Source organism: Phocoena sinus, chromosome 13, assembly GCF_008692025.1.
Source record: "Phocoena sinus isolate mPhoSin1 chromosome 13, mPhoSin1.pri, whole genome shotgun sequence".
Classification (NCBI taxonomy): Eukaryota; Metazoa; Chordata; class Mammalia; order Artiodactyla; family Phocoenidae; genus Phocoena; species Phocoena sinus.
This window is the reverse complement of record NC_045775.1, coordinates 26,876,406-26,891,465: the sequence shown is the minus strand read 5'-3', so window position 1 is coordinate 26,891,465 and position 15,060 is coordinate 26,876,406. Positions and strand designations below refer to the sequence as shown.

The 15,060-nt window shown below is 38.9% G+C and overlaps 1 protein-coding gene across 1 annotated transcript in view; it reads right to left on the bottom strand.

Moving 5' to 3' along the window:
* Positions 1–11,002, bottom strand: part of RASGRP3 (RAS guanyl releasing protein 3) — a 102,871-nt gene extending 91,869 nt beyond the window's left edge. Inside the window, exon 1 of the mRNA XM_032653556.1 lies at positions 10,781–11,002. The gene's annotated coding sequence lies outside the window, so the exon portion shown is untranslated. The remainder of the gene's footprint in view (positions 1–10,780) is intronic.
* Positions 11,003–15,060: the final 4,058 nt, after the last annotated feature.

Here is a 15,060-nt window from a genome sequence, read left to right as displayed (position 1 = left end):
GACAAACAGGAGCTAATGGACATCCTCTTTCTCCCTGTCATGGTGAAGCAGGGAAAGATGGAGAGAGAGAGAGAGAGAGAGAAGCAGAACCTCCCAGGAGGAGTGGAGGTAAGGAACCATCAAGTTCTCCAGTCAGGTCTCAGACCCTTTATCAGCTGGTTTCTGGAGGGAGGCCCCTGCCAGTCTCAGCTTCATTTCTTGTGCTTCTGTGAGATACACTTTTTTTCTTATAACCACTATAGCTACTTTGAATATATTTCCATTCATTGCAACTTGGCTAAGATCCCAAGCAGTTTGCCTGCCGAGCGTTTAGCTAAGCTACTCCATATTTTTTGCTGCCTCAGCATCCATTTTGTTCGGCTAAGTGGCCCTCTGGGTGCCTTAAACTGACACTCGCCCCTCATACAAGGGCATGCCCTAGAAAACGGCCAGAAGAGTCACAGGTAAGTTAACTTCCTACTATGACTTCCCCAAGAACCCTTGTGATCAAAGTCCCCCCTACCTCCAAGAGCCCTGTGTCCCTTTGTTAGGAGCCCTGTGGAGCTCACCAAAACCCTGCTCCTTTTGGTTTGAATTGAGCCTTAGCTCAGGAACCCCAAAGCATTCCACCCACGGATTCTACCCTAATATAAGCGTGTGCCCCATGTCCTGTGCCTGCCTTGACCTCCCCCTCCAGGGCTGCTGAGCGCTTCCCCCAGGATAAACCTCTCCATTTCAGTTTCTCTTGTGGTCTTTTGTTTTGCTCACCATCCTACACCTGGGGCTCTCCTTAACAAATGTTAATTCAGCGAAGTCACAACAACCCCCAAGACAGATTACAGTTGGTCAGTTCTTCTGTATCCGTGGGTTCAAAAAAATTTTTTTTCGGAAGATCCCAAAAAGCAAAACTTGAATTTGCCATGCACTAGCAACTATTTCCATAGCACTTCCATTGAATTAGGTATTACGCATAATCTGAGATGGTGATTTAAAGTATAGTATGTGTAGTTTAAACGCAAACACTATGCCATCTTATGTAAGGGACTTGAGCATCTGAGGATTTTCATACCAGCAAGGGTCTTGGAACCAATCCCTGTGGATAGAGAATACTAAGGGACGAATCTGCTCTCAGGCGTGTGGAGAGTTGAATGTGTGGGGAGGGGGGACCCTGAGGGAAGGAAATCAGGTGGAGTGAGTCCTTGAATAAGGGGAAAAGGAGCAAACATAGAAGCAATAGTGACGGTAAAGGAGGAATGGGATAACTCAACTCACCTGTATGTCCCTGAATTCTCTTGCTGATCTGTGAAATCAATCAGTGGCCCCACTCAACTCAGGCTTCTTGACCTTTTGCCTAAAGACCAGTTAGTGCCTAACGTTGCCACCTGCTCCTCGTTTACTAGTGATAAGGAAAAGCAGCAGTAGTATCTGCAGGATCCAACAGCTAATGGCGCTCACGAAGATATGAAAGACCGACTCGGAAAGCACACTCCACACGCAAAGGTCAGTTGCACACGCCGCCTCCCTCCCCTCCTTCTTCCCCTTCTGGAAGCTGCACAGGAAAATTTAGAGAGTGACCCAAGTCCTGGTTCCCCCGTGCTCTGCCTCCCCACGCCCGCCCACGTCCCCAGAAGGACGGAGCAAGCTTGTAGAATTCTCTTTCTCAGGTGTCCCTACATTCACTTTCACTGCAACCTTTCTCTTACCTTCTTCTCTTCTACCTCTCTGCCAAATGTGACTTAGGAAAATCACGCCCTATTTAGGAACCAAAAAAAGCTCCTAATTATGGCTACATCCTGAAGAGCAGCGTTAGAGGTACTCGGTCCTAAGGTCGGGGGAAAAAAAGGAGAATCCAAAGTTTAGAAGTTAAAATTAGACACAAATGAAAAGGCCTTCTCCACCTAGGAGTCACGCAGATAATAAGGCTGTCTCCTGAGAAAAGAATTCCATCTATTTCCTCATTCTTCTCCAGTGAAGTTACTTTCCTACTGACATTAGCAAACAAGATAAATACAATTTATCTTTTATGCTTGTCCCGGCATCTGATAGAGCACCTGGCACTTCCTAGATTCTCTATCAGTGCTTTTGCTTTGGGTAGATGGAGATTGTAAGTTGATTCAATATATTATGTTTCTGTTTAGTTTAATTATTCATGTATTATTAACGTATAAATGTAATGTAGTTATTAACATAGTATTAGTGCGTGGTATAATGTATTAATGTAGAAACGATACATTAATAGTTATATTTCATTGTAAATGCATTGGAATAATTTAATAATACACATTTATAATAAATTATAATGATTTAAGCATAATAATTTAATGTAATACATTGTGAATACGTTGTAATTACACTGTAATGATTTCATTGTAAGTATATGAGATATGATATTATAGGTGCACACACCAGTCACCCTACAACTTTGCTTCTATGGGAAAAACGAAAAGTTTATTCAGAGGGCCAAGAACATTCTTAAAAACAAGCTTTTGGAACACTTCCAATCTGTATATCATGCAATGGATGGTCATTATTTATATTTTAAATGCCTTTAACTTTTATTTTGATTTTAGAATTTTCTGATTGCTTTAAATCTAGCTCTGTAACCAAACCTTCATGGAATAAGAAATGAACCCAAAATATGATCATTTCAGTTGGCTGTGACTCCTTGCCAGGACTTCAGAAGCCCTTGTTTCCAGGTCTCTTGCCATTGGCGGGGCCTTAGGAACCTACAGTGTCTTTTAGTTTTATCCACTTCCATTGGTTCTATTTTTGTATCTCCATACTTAGCACACAGAACTATCTTTGTCACTCCAGCTAACTGGCATAACAGTCCCCAGGGCATAGTAGTTATACAAGATTATTGAAGCATACTTCCTACCCTTCAAATAAGACAATGCAGACTGCAGAAAAGACATCAGAAATGGTCACAATGGTAGAAGAAGTGTGTGTGTGTGTGTGTGTGTGTGTGAGTGAATTGCTAAAGATTTCTTTCTTTGTACTAAGTTTTATGCATTATTAAGAGCACAACATCTATAATGCTTTCTAGAAGTTCATTTTAGGCTGTGTAATATCTGTTACCATGTCTAAATTCACTTGGAAACATCATGATAAAATAAAGTTTCTTATAATCATATAACCCAGATTTCAAAAATTGAGAGTTTTTTAAAACCTCTATTACCCTTATTCTCAACTGAAAAACCCACCGTTACTCACAGCATTCCAGTTGATCCAACGAACAGTTGGACTGTTCTAAGAGGCCAAAACTTAGAAACTGTCAATCCTTTGCTTGCCTTTCAGTGATTCAGTTTTATTTGAGACATGTAAGAGTGGCCTGCTGAGTCCATCAGAAAGAAGACTGTGAGTCCTGAACAGACAGCAGAATCTCTCAGCCCAAACTTCACATGCCATTCATGTAACTGCATAGCACTGCAGCTCTGCTGTTGAGATTTGCACTGCCCACTCCAGTAGCCACTAGGCACCTCAAGCCACTGAGCACATGAAATGAGGCCCGCGGACCGAGATATGCAGCAGGCATAAAATACACCCTGGATTTCAAAGACTTGGTACCAAAGAAGAAGGTAAGATATCTCATTAACAGTCTTTTATTTTGATTGCACGTCAAAATGATAATGTTTTGGATATATTGGGTTCAACAAATGAGATTCTTAAAACTAATTTTTACCTGTCTCTTTACTTCCTTAATGTGGTCACTAGAAAATATAAAATGACATTTGTGGCTCACTTTATATTTCTACTGGACAGTGCTTGGTCTAGAGGCCTCCACAATAAATTGCATGACCAGTAACTAGTCTTTCAGATTGGAAGTCAGAGCCGCTGCAGAATTTTATTCCAAATTGGGCTAATCACAGGAGAATATGACCAGGAGTAAAGATTAAAGCAACCCCTACATGTTTAGTTTTCCCAAGCAAAGCATTTTAATAATACCCAACAGGACAGTTAAGTCATGTCTAAGGACACAAGTCACTGGTTGAGATACTTATAAATGTCACTGCAGTGCACGCAGTACCTGCCTTACTTAGCTCTTTCCCAGTTGATAACACATCCTTCGTTTTCATCTCAGTCGTTGTTAACTGTACTCATTTCATAGCACGGAAACAGGAGAGGGAATCATGAATTCACTTGTTTTGACTTTTTGTTGTTGGTTTCCCCCACCATTGCTGTTAAAATGAAAACAAGGGATCTTTTCACAGAAAATAGAAACGTGAATTTGATTTTTAAAAATTTAATGGAAAATAAAACTTTTAAGATTCTGTGTACAGGCAACAGGGGGCTAGTTATTATTATAGCAGCATTATAACTGGACACGTCATGCACGTGGAGAAGTTCACACTGACACTGGATATTAACCTACATAAAAATTCATTCCCAAATCACTGATGTGGGATTACCAGATTACTGAATTAAAAACACATTGGGGGTCACTACTTCCAGCAAAGAGTTGTGTAACTGCTGGTAAAAACAATAGTGATTTCAGGAGTAGATTGAAAACAAAACAATAATATCTTTGTAATGTTCTGAAATTGTTGCACTAATAGAACTAAGACAGGCTCCATTGCATTTCCCAGTCTGATTTGCTGACCATCTTGTCTGCCCATAATTGTTTTCTGCCATTCATTTCCTCCAATTGTCAATTATTGCTAAAACAATTATGAAAAAAACAAGTGTCTGTCTTTGTTTCCTGTTGCCCATGAATACAGTGAAGTCATAGACCAGACTAGTGCATCATAATCTTTTCCATTACAATGAATTATGCTGTCACAAACAGGATACAGTGCTTTACTGGGCAAAGAAGCCAAAATGGGGCTGAATTAGCACAAACCTGACTGTCAGCCGTGACAGCAAGAAATTAGAGCACTGGGACTTAGTTTTCCACTTTTTCAAAATATACTGGTTTTTGTACCTGATTATAAAAGTACCTGGATAGACCTAGAGACTGTCATACAGAGTGACATAAGTCAGAAAGAGAAAAACAAATATTGTCTAATATTGCTTATATGTGGAATCTAGAAAAATGGTACAGATAAACTTATTGGCAAAGCAGAAATAGAGACACAGTTGTAGAGAACAAACTTATGGATACCAAGGTGGGGGAGTGGGATGAATTGGGAGACTGGGGTTGACTTATATACACTATTATGTATAAAATAGATAACTAATGAGAACCTACTGTATAGCACAGGGAACTCTACTCGATGCTCTGTGATGACCTAAATGGAAAGGAAATCTAAAAAAAGAGGGGATATATGTATATGTATAACTGATTCACTTGGCTGTACAACAGAAACTAACACAACATTGTAAAGTAACTATACTCCAATAAAAATTTAAAAAATAAAAAGTAGTACATGCTATCCCAGAGACAAAGTAGAAAATAAAAATCACCATTACCTCACTGACCAGAGATTCTTAACATTTTGGTGTACGAATTTTTAGTTCTTAACTCTTTTTCATATATACATTTATAATTTTTAAGAAAATGGGATCATACCATGTACATAATTTTTTGTCTTCTCTTTTTCAACTAACATTTACTACAAAGAGTTTCCAATGCCATTAAATATTTTAATGTAATTTAATGGCTATTTGTAATTCCATATTGTGGGATCTTATTTGGCAATTTCCTTATTTTGTATATTTGTCCAAAATTTGTCTGTTTCAAATAGATAAACTTTCTTTTACATAGATTTTTGCCTCAATCTATGAATATTTCCTTAGGATATATTCCTAAAATATAGACTATTTACTTTTTTATGTATATATATATATATATATTTAAAATTTATTTATTTTTGGCTGTGTTGGGCCTTCGTTGCTGCACGTGGGCTTTCTCTAGTTGGGTGAGCGGGGGCTACTCTGTTGAGATGCGCGGGCTTCTCATTGCGGTGGCTTCTTGTTGTGGAGCATGGGCTCTAGGTGCGCAGGCTTCAGTAGTTGCAGCACGCAGGCTCAGTAGTTGTGGCTCACGGGATCTAGAGCACAGACTCAGTAGTTGTGGCACACAGGCTTAGTTGCTCCATGGCATGTGGGATCTTCCTGGACCAGGGATCGAACCTGTGTCCCCTGCATTGGCAGGCGGATTCTCAACCACTGCACCACCAGGGAAGTCCCAGACTATTTACTTTTTAGTAGAAAAAATATTGTGTATTTTGAAATAAATATTTAGAATAAAATGTCTAGGAAAATTCCTTAACAATCAAGGCACAGATGTGCATTAAAAATTTAATAACCAAGCCTGATATATGTACCTTCCTAACAGGATAAACAAGTGAAATATTTTCAATGATTACAAAGTTTAAGATAAATCTACAACGGGTCTATCCGAAATGCCCTTTGGGCCAGCTAGCTGTAAAAGTCTAAGTAATTCCACGAAATCCTTTTCCAGAATCTTTTAGTACAACTAGCCTGCAAACCCTTTAGGAGCCCACAGATGATTCTGCAGTGATTCTGTGACCTCTTAGTTTCCTAAAGAGCTCGCTTCTAGTGGCTGCCTGTACTGTCCCTGACCTGGGCTGAGCATTGTTACCTGGTTCTGCCACTAGAGGGCAGCCGAGGACAGGGAGAGGTGTTTAACCCCTTTCTTGGTCCTGTTTTCTCTTCGGTATGGTATAATCTTTATTTCATAAGATAACCGAGGAGAAATCTAAAAATGAGGCACTGAAGGGAAAAACAATTTAGGTAATAAATATACAAATAAGTAAAATCAATAAGAAAATCTCTGTGTATAAACTATTCCCGTTTCCTCAGAGAGATTAACCAAAAGGTGCAGAATTCTGAGGGCTACCGTAGTGAGGAACAAAGACCAGGCATCTGGTTAAAAATTGGGTTACAGCATGAACAATTGTGCCCTTAGATCTTTGCAGGTGGAGAAAGTGAATCCACAGCAGATACATTCTCCAGGGGAATGAGTGGGTACATGGCTTTGAGCTCATGCACACCTGGCTTCCATTTTCTGTCTCTAGCTAGGTAATTAAGGACAAGTCCCTTAACCTCTCTGAGCCTTAGTTTTCTCATTTATACAATGTGGTTAGCAATGGAACCTGCCCATAGGTGGTTGTTGTGAGCACGAAATAAGAGAATGTATATTAAAAAGCTTGGCATATTGAGGATATGGGGAGGGGGAAGGGTGAGCTTTGACAGGGCGAGAGAGAGTCATGGACATATACACACTAACAAACGTAGTAAGGTAGATAGCTAGTGGGAAGCAGCCGCATGGCACAGGGATATTAGCTCGGTGCTTTGTGACAGCCTGGAGGGGTGGGATGGGGAGAGTGGGAGGGAGGGAGACCCAAGAGGGAAGACATATGGGAACATGTGTATATGTATAACTGATTCACTTTGTTATAAAGCAGAAACTAACACACCATTGTAAAGCAATTATACCCCAATAAAGATGTTAAAAAAAAAAAAAAAAGCTTGGCATATAGAAAATTCTCCATCAATGTTGGCCGTTGTTATTATTTCCAGCCCTCACCTTTTTCCTGAGCTGTTTCCCATTTCCAGCTGTCCACTTACTATTTCTACTTGATTATCCCATCATCACCTCAAATTTAATATGTCTGAAAATAAAATCCTTGCTTCCCTCACTAACTCCCTGACCTGCTTCTATCTCTTTGGCTATTTCTTTGAATGGACTCTAAGTAAAACATAATATCCTCTCTAACACTTCTTCTCCTCCTAAAACCATATCCAATCAGTTTACAAAACATGTGGGATATGTTCTCTAATGTGTCTCCAATCTGGATGGTTTCTTTCTCTCTGTTGTCACCAGCACCCAGACCTTGGTGACCTGCTCTTTGCCCCAGCAAGTCCTGCCTTGAATGGGCAGGTCTTATTGATGTCATTTCCCTTCTCAAAATCCTCAGTGACTCCCCAGTGTCTTCAAATTAGATTCTAAATTCCTTAGTCTGGCATTATTGTCCCACTGCAGTCTGACTTCAACCTTCTCCAGATGCTTTCTTCTTGTTCTCTATGGGCATTGCCCCTGCTCCTATCAAGCTGGTTGACACAGAGTTCGCTGGTAGGGTTGCCAGTAGGAAATAAAAAACACAGGACACTTAGTTAAATGTGAATCAGATAAACAACAAATATATTTTGTATAAGTATGTCTCATGCAATACGCCTCATACACACCAGTGAAATAGGACATACTCTTACTAGAGAAAGTATATGTCGTTTATCTGAAATTCGTATTTCAGTGGGAATCTTGTATTTCATCCAGCAACCCAAGTGTCAATACATTCCTGTCTCTTCCCATGCACACAGCTCCGTTCTTGTCTTGGATGCCCTTATCTCTTGCCGTACCCATCAGATCTCCCTCTGCCCTTCAAGGCTCAGCTCAGCCTCATCCCTCCATGAAGACTGCCCGGATCAGGCCTTCCTTATCTGTACTTATTATCTACATCATTCATTTGGTTCCATATATAGTATGCCTTGTGTTCTGTATAACTCCCACTCTCCAAGTAAATGTTGAGTTTATCAAAGGTAGAGAATGTATTATAAGTAGGAGAACTTAACAAATATGCTTTGGTGGTGTGGTGCTGTGCTGACCTGCAATATAGGATGTGAGAGGATGAGAGCACAGGAGAAAGAGAACATCCAGCGGCCACTAATCTGGATTTAAGGTGCTCATAGACCCATGAAAATCAATTTGCAATTCCCCCTCCTTCGATAGCATCAGGCCAGGTGGGTATGGCTGCCTGGCCTTGGCATGCTTCTTCCTACACCCCCCCTTCAATACATCCTACAAGTTGTGGATTACATTGGTGACTAAATTTCTTAAAACTCCACTCTATCTGAAGAGTAATCTGATTTCACTTATATTTCTATGTGAGAGTCGGGGTGGCTATACTATGCAACCTATAAACATATGGTGATTATAGGAGTTATGCAGGAAATGAAGAAATAAATGACTATTTAATTAATAGAGAAGCTAAAAAATTGGCAATTTTTTTTTCAGAATTAGCTAACTCTAATAATGTACCGTATTCTCAGGAGCTTGAGAATACATCAGGAAAGCTATGAAACTATTAAGCCATTCCCAAGAAATCTATTTTAAATAGCTGGCATTTCATGGATACATTTGTAAGCATCTATGGGCAACCAGAAACCAATGACCAACAACAAGACTTTTAAAAGTGAAAAAATATATATTCTTAGAATAAAATACATAACTCATTATTTTATCTATTATTTAAACCTTCAGTAGTGTTTAAAACATTTTTATTCTCATCATGTAAACATATGAATGTGTCAAGTGAGAATGTTGTTTTGAAATTATAAGAGGAAAGGTTCAACATGAACAGAAATCAGGATCACTGTAAGCAGTGTCCCTATCGCTGACCCACCTGGAGTAGCAATTAATTAGGTTACCTCAGACTTTTCTTTGTGGAAATAATAAAATGGATTCAGCACTGAATTCAGGACTTTGCAGCACTGGAATGTCCTGGAAACAAGGGCTAAGAGTTTGTTTTATTTGTTTCTTCAGACCCATCATATTTGTCCAGATTAATTTTATTTCACTCTATTTTTTACAACCTAATTTTAACTAAGAAATATCTCTCTTTCTACTCAAGAATATTATACTTTGCTATTTCCATGGAATGAATTATAATTTTCTAATCAGAAGAAAATAACCCTTAAATTCTTCCATGAAAGAGAACAGCCAATGCGATCCACATTGAGACAGAACTGAGCCTTGGCCTCCTGCACTAGTTGCAATCTGGCTGGCTCAGCTTTTCTGGCTTCCAGATTTGCTATCTTCTTAAGACAGATTCTAAACATACCAGTCTCAAACTGGGATAAGCCAAAATAACAGCAACACATTTCCTTTGGTTCTTCCTTTTCAATAAACCACCAGAACCTTATTCCTTTGTTTGACATCACGGTGACATTAATCACGTTTCTCCAGGACACGAATGTGGATATTATCAGCGGTGAATGCAAATATGGTGCATCATCTAAACAAACGTACTTGTTTGATGGCAAAGAACGTTAACAGAAGTTGGAATGTCTCTAGGAGCTTTACAAGTTTTCGTGGGCAGCATCAACAGCTCTTGGATTTAATCCATTCCCTTTTGACCTTTCCACTTCCAAACCCAGGGACATTTTTTCAGGTCACTCAAAAATATATGTTGAATGACTGTTTTGAAATAATAACTTAAATGTAAATAATTATTGTGAACAGTTTCTATCACTGGAGCTGTTAAGTGCTGTTTTTTGTGCTTCTAGAGGGTTTTTCTTGGTCTGAAAATGAATGTTCAGGAGAAGCTCTGTGTTAAAAAAAATTTAATCTTCACATAATTTTATACAAAATTTAATTTTTAGTTAAAATAACTTTTCTAAAATAGACCACTTTTGCTTGAGGGCCTCTCTATTAAATGTATTCTAAACCAGTATTGATACCCCCAAAATGGTATATGGATCACTCATCAGCACTTTGAAAAGGGTAGAAAAACAGACAAATATCAAGAAATTATTTTTCAAAAATGATCTTCAATGAAATTATGTATACTGTTTAATCCCCTGGTGATAATGAAACCAAAGAAAACTTAGTGGCTATAAAGCTATCTTAAGGAAACAACTACTTTAAAAACATTATTGTTAAAAAGCGAAGATGTCACAAGTGAGGCTGATTTCCACATATTTTCAGAGATATAAGCAAAGCTTATGAGCTCTTCATGAGTGACCACCCTCAAATTATACGCACCGTCTGGGGTTAATATCCACAGTGCATAATATGCATGTAGACACAACAATAGACAGTCTTAAAAAGGACACTTACCTTAACTCGCAGGTGTGGAATCATTTCAAGCGCATCCCTCTGTTGAATCCTCTCTTCTGCTTCACCAACCCGTTACAAGTTTCTCTTCCACGTATCTAAACACCTAGAGATTCCTGTTCTCTCTTCTAAAATGCTGCGTTCACCTCCATTGCCCAAATCCAGTTCAAAAATGGGGAGAGTAAAAAATTCGAATTTGCAAGCTGTTTACGCCTAACGACGACAGCGAAGCTGCTAAGCTTTGAGCTCACTGAATTAAAGGTTGTTTGGCTAAATGGCAGGCACACTTCCTTCTATTCTTTCTGAACTTAGTTTTCCTGCCTCCAGCGGAGCTTTTTCCTTTCCTGGGCTATAAATAGGCTGGTCGTAAGAGTCCGGAGGAAAGAAGAAGGCAGGAAATACATTTGATTTCAAAAAGCAGTCTTAGGGTTGTGTGTGTGTGTGTGTGTGTGTGTGTGTGTTTCTTTCAAGTGAACACCAATAAACAAGGAAAATTCAGCTTTGGTGTGTGCACCATAGTCAATGTTTTCTTTGATTTCCTATAACCTCAGTTTGGCTATAAGCTGTCATTTCTCATAAGCAAAGCTTGGGTTTAGAGATGTATTATTTTCTACAGACCATAAAAAAATCTACATCTAAGCCTTCATTTATCAAAGGGTTGCCAAATAAATCAAATTTTCCGGGGGAACTGAGGAAAGGGGCAGACAAGGGGGGTTACCGTAGTTGTTTCTTTTCATTCAAAAGGAGGTGAAGCAGTACTTTTTGAAGCAAGATTCAACAAAAGGAAAGTATCAGGTGAACAAGAAAAGCAGATACTTTTGCTTGGATGAAAGTATGACGTCGAATTTATAAGCCAGTCAGCTGTTTGTACTAAATTAATAGATTGTCCACAGTCTTGCTACTCAAAGTTGTTTAACTTCTCTTATAATTATATGCAACACAAAGTAAAATAAAAATTAGACGTCATTTTTCACATGTCAGAATGGCGGATCAAAATTTTGGATATTGTCTGCTACCATTGAAGTGTGGAGAGATAAGCATCTGTATAATAGTAGATGGGAGTGTAAACTGGCGTAGACTATCTGATAGAGGGCAATTCTCAACCTCTTTCAAAATGTTAAGTGCACATACTCTAACAAGATACTTAAACATGCTTGATTCTGCAAAGCGGGAGTGGAGATCTGGAAACGGGGAACAGCTTCGTTTCTTATATACATATTCTGTGCTCTTTTAACTTATTTATTTATTTATTTATTTTTATGCGGTACGAGGGCCTCTCACTGTTGTGGCCTCTCCCGTTGTGGAGCACAGGCTCCGGACGCGCAGGCTCAGCGGCCATGGCTCACGGGCCTAGCCGCTCCGCGGCAGGCGGGATCTTCCCGGACCGGGGCACGAACCCGTGTCCCCTGCAACGGCAGGCGGACTCTCAACCACTGTGCCACCAGGGAAGCCCTCTTTTAACTTTTATACTGTGTATCCCATGCTTTAAAAACTTATTAAAAGGTAGAATTTTTAAATTACTTAAGTAATAAATAATAACATAGGATTCATAGGATTCTATTATCTATTTATTATCCATCATCTATCTGTCAATCATTATACACTTACCGTCTCAACAAGCTTTTCTTTTCATTGGTTTACATCGGGTAACGCTTTAAGAAGCAACCCTGGAATACCCAGGAATCTCTTTGGGGGGAAGGGCTGAGTACTGAGAGCGCTGTCCACAGATCGATAGCATCAGTAGCACTTTGATCAGAGCCTCCAGGGCAGGGCCCAGCAATCTGTATTTTAACTCCAGATGGTTCTCATGCTCACTAAAGTATGAGAAGCACCAGCCTATAGAATTATTTTGTTTGTTTGTTTATTAGTATCCCACCCTCTAAAAAGAATTTGAGAGTACAGCTGGGTGACAAGGGTTAATAATACCATACTGCATATTTGAAAGTTACTAAGAGAGGAAATCTTAAAAGTCCTCATCACAAGAAAGAAAATTTTTTGCAACTATGAACGGTGGGGATGTTAACTAGACTTACGGTGGTGGTCATTTCGCAATATACACAAATATCAAACCTTTAGGTAGGTTAGGTAGGTTATATGTCAATTATACCTCAATCAAAATAAGCAAAAAATGAATGAAAATAAAAGGGTTTGAGACAAGTGATTTTATTTTGTGGAAAAATAAGGATAACTTTAAACACTTAATGCCAGTGACTCCTGTCTAGAAGGCTAGAAGAGTTCTTACACATAAAGGTTAAGAAGACATACTAATTTCCCAGTTACTTTGGAGGAAGCTATCTAAAGCAAGGCAAAAGCAGTGGAAAGAGCAAGCCGATGGTATTTAAGGGAGAGACAAAAGCACTCTCTCATTTGGGGTTAATCGCAGTTAAAAAGGATGAATTCAAGGCAGAATTTACTAATGTGGATGTTTGAAAATCGTTGCTACCTGAAATAAAGCAAAACAAAGAAAATATGAAGAAATTAAAAGAAAAGTCTCTAAATGCAGACAAAATATTCCACTCCCTATTTTTGTTTAGTAATTTGATGATGGTTTTCTGAGCCAGCCGTTTTTTATCCATTCGTAGCCTTAATGCAAAGCCCTATCTTTGAGAAACAATAGGTTGAACAATGAGCGCAGCCCCAGCTGGTGAGGGAAAAGCAACAGTATCTGCATCCCAGGCACAGATGGGGAGGAAAAGATTTCTTTTAAAAAAAACAGAGAGAGAGAGAGAGAAAGGAATGAATGACCTCGTTGTAATAGCAGAAAGGAAGAAGGAAGTCCCCGGTGGTCAGGATATAACAGCTGCAGTGTACTGAAGTGGCTAAAAGGTGCATGGGTTGACTTTGGCAGAAAAATGACTGGCAACGGGGTAATAAGTTTCTGGGAGCAAACCATCCTCCCATGTGAGAAGAATGAACTCTTCTAAGGAACTCCGGGTACAATTACCAGGCTTTCATTGTTCTCTGGAAACTTTCCTTCTCTTTTTGTGGGGAAACATTTTACTTCTCAAAAAGAACAACTTCACAGAGCTCCCCATATAGCCCATCTCTAGGAACGAAGCATTAAAACATTTATGGAAACAGAAAGGCTCTGTACTCTTCATCTAAAATTAACGATAGACTCTCTTAAAAGGCATTAGGGGGAAAAAGCCAAAGGCCTCGCAAGGAAAGGTAATGTGCAAATTTCTTCAACTGCTTTGGTTTTGCAAGTGGGGGAAAATACATTTTTTTTATTGCAGTCATCTACAAAGAATTTCAATGTATACAATATAAAGGAAACCCAAGCAAAAGTCCTCAAGGAAAATGTGAAAGAAGTCTGCATATTATTTCTCAAATGACCTGAATGCACTGCGTGTATCTGAGCCTGTATGCCTTGCAGGTATTTTTTTAAAAAGCCTGTCTTCGTTCACAAAGTGCAGAAGTTCTAGGTATTACCAAATTGTGGGGAACTGTGTTCCTTTGACTTGAATTGTTGTATCATACTAATAAAAATAAATCAGGGCTGCTGGAATGAATAATCAAAAGGACATCAGTAAAGGACGGGTCTCTAAATTTTAGCAGGAACATTGAAAAGCTGGTTGAAAGTCAGGAATGAGCTCTATGTTATAAAAATAAAATATAAACGTTAACTCTTTGAAGGAATTAGAAGACTTAGTGGGATAAAGGTGAAACATTTCCATTAATTTCCATAAATTTTGTTCATCAGTAGTTTATTTTTTACTTAGCCTAATAATGTTAAAGTTACCTTGCAAAATTACAGTAATCCTGGCACAAATCAAACAGTTCACAGTATCGCCCAGCAGAAGCCCAGCCTTGGTTAAAATTCAGTGCAGAAATCTAAATTAGACTGCCCTCACTGGATTTAGCTTTGGACTGGATTGGTATTCTGTCAGTTTGCCATGCACCTAAAATAAAACAGCACTAGTTTCCATGTAATGATGATTTAAAAACAATGATCTTGAAACTCTCCAGTTATGAATGTCTAGAGCTTATCAGTTTTGTCAAGACTAAAATCTGATGTCATAATAACTGAAGGAAATTCTAACTGGTGTTGTAGTAAAAGTTTTTCTATTAATTTTAAAACATGGGCACTTTCATTTTATTGTTTCTGTCAGTTGTGTGTTCTTTTGGGGAAAAACCTTTGGACTCAACCATAAGGTGGTTTGTGAAGCTAATCACTGGTGGAGGCAAGAAGAAGCAAAACCATCACTGGGAGGAAAATATGCAGAAAAGAAAGCAGATCATTGTAGGCACAGTGCATGGCACACTTCTGAAGACAGAGGGAG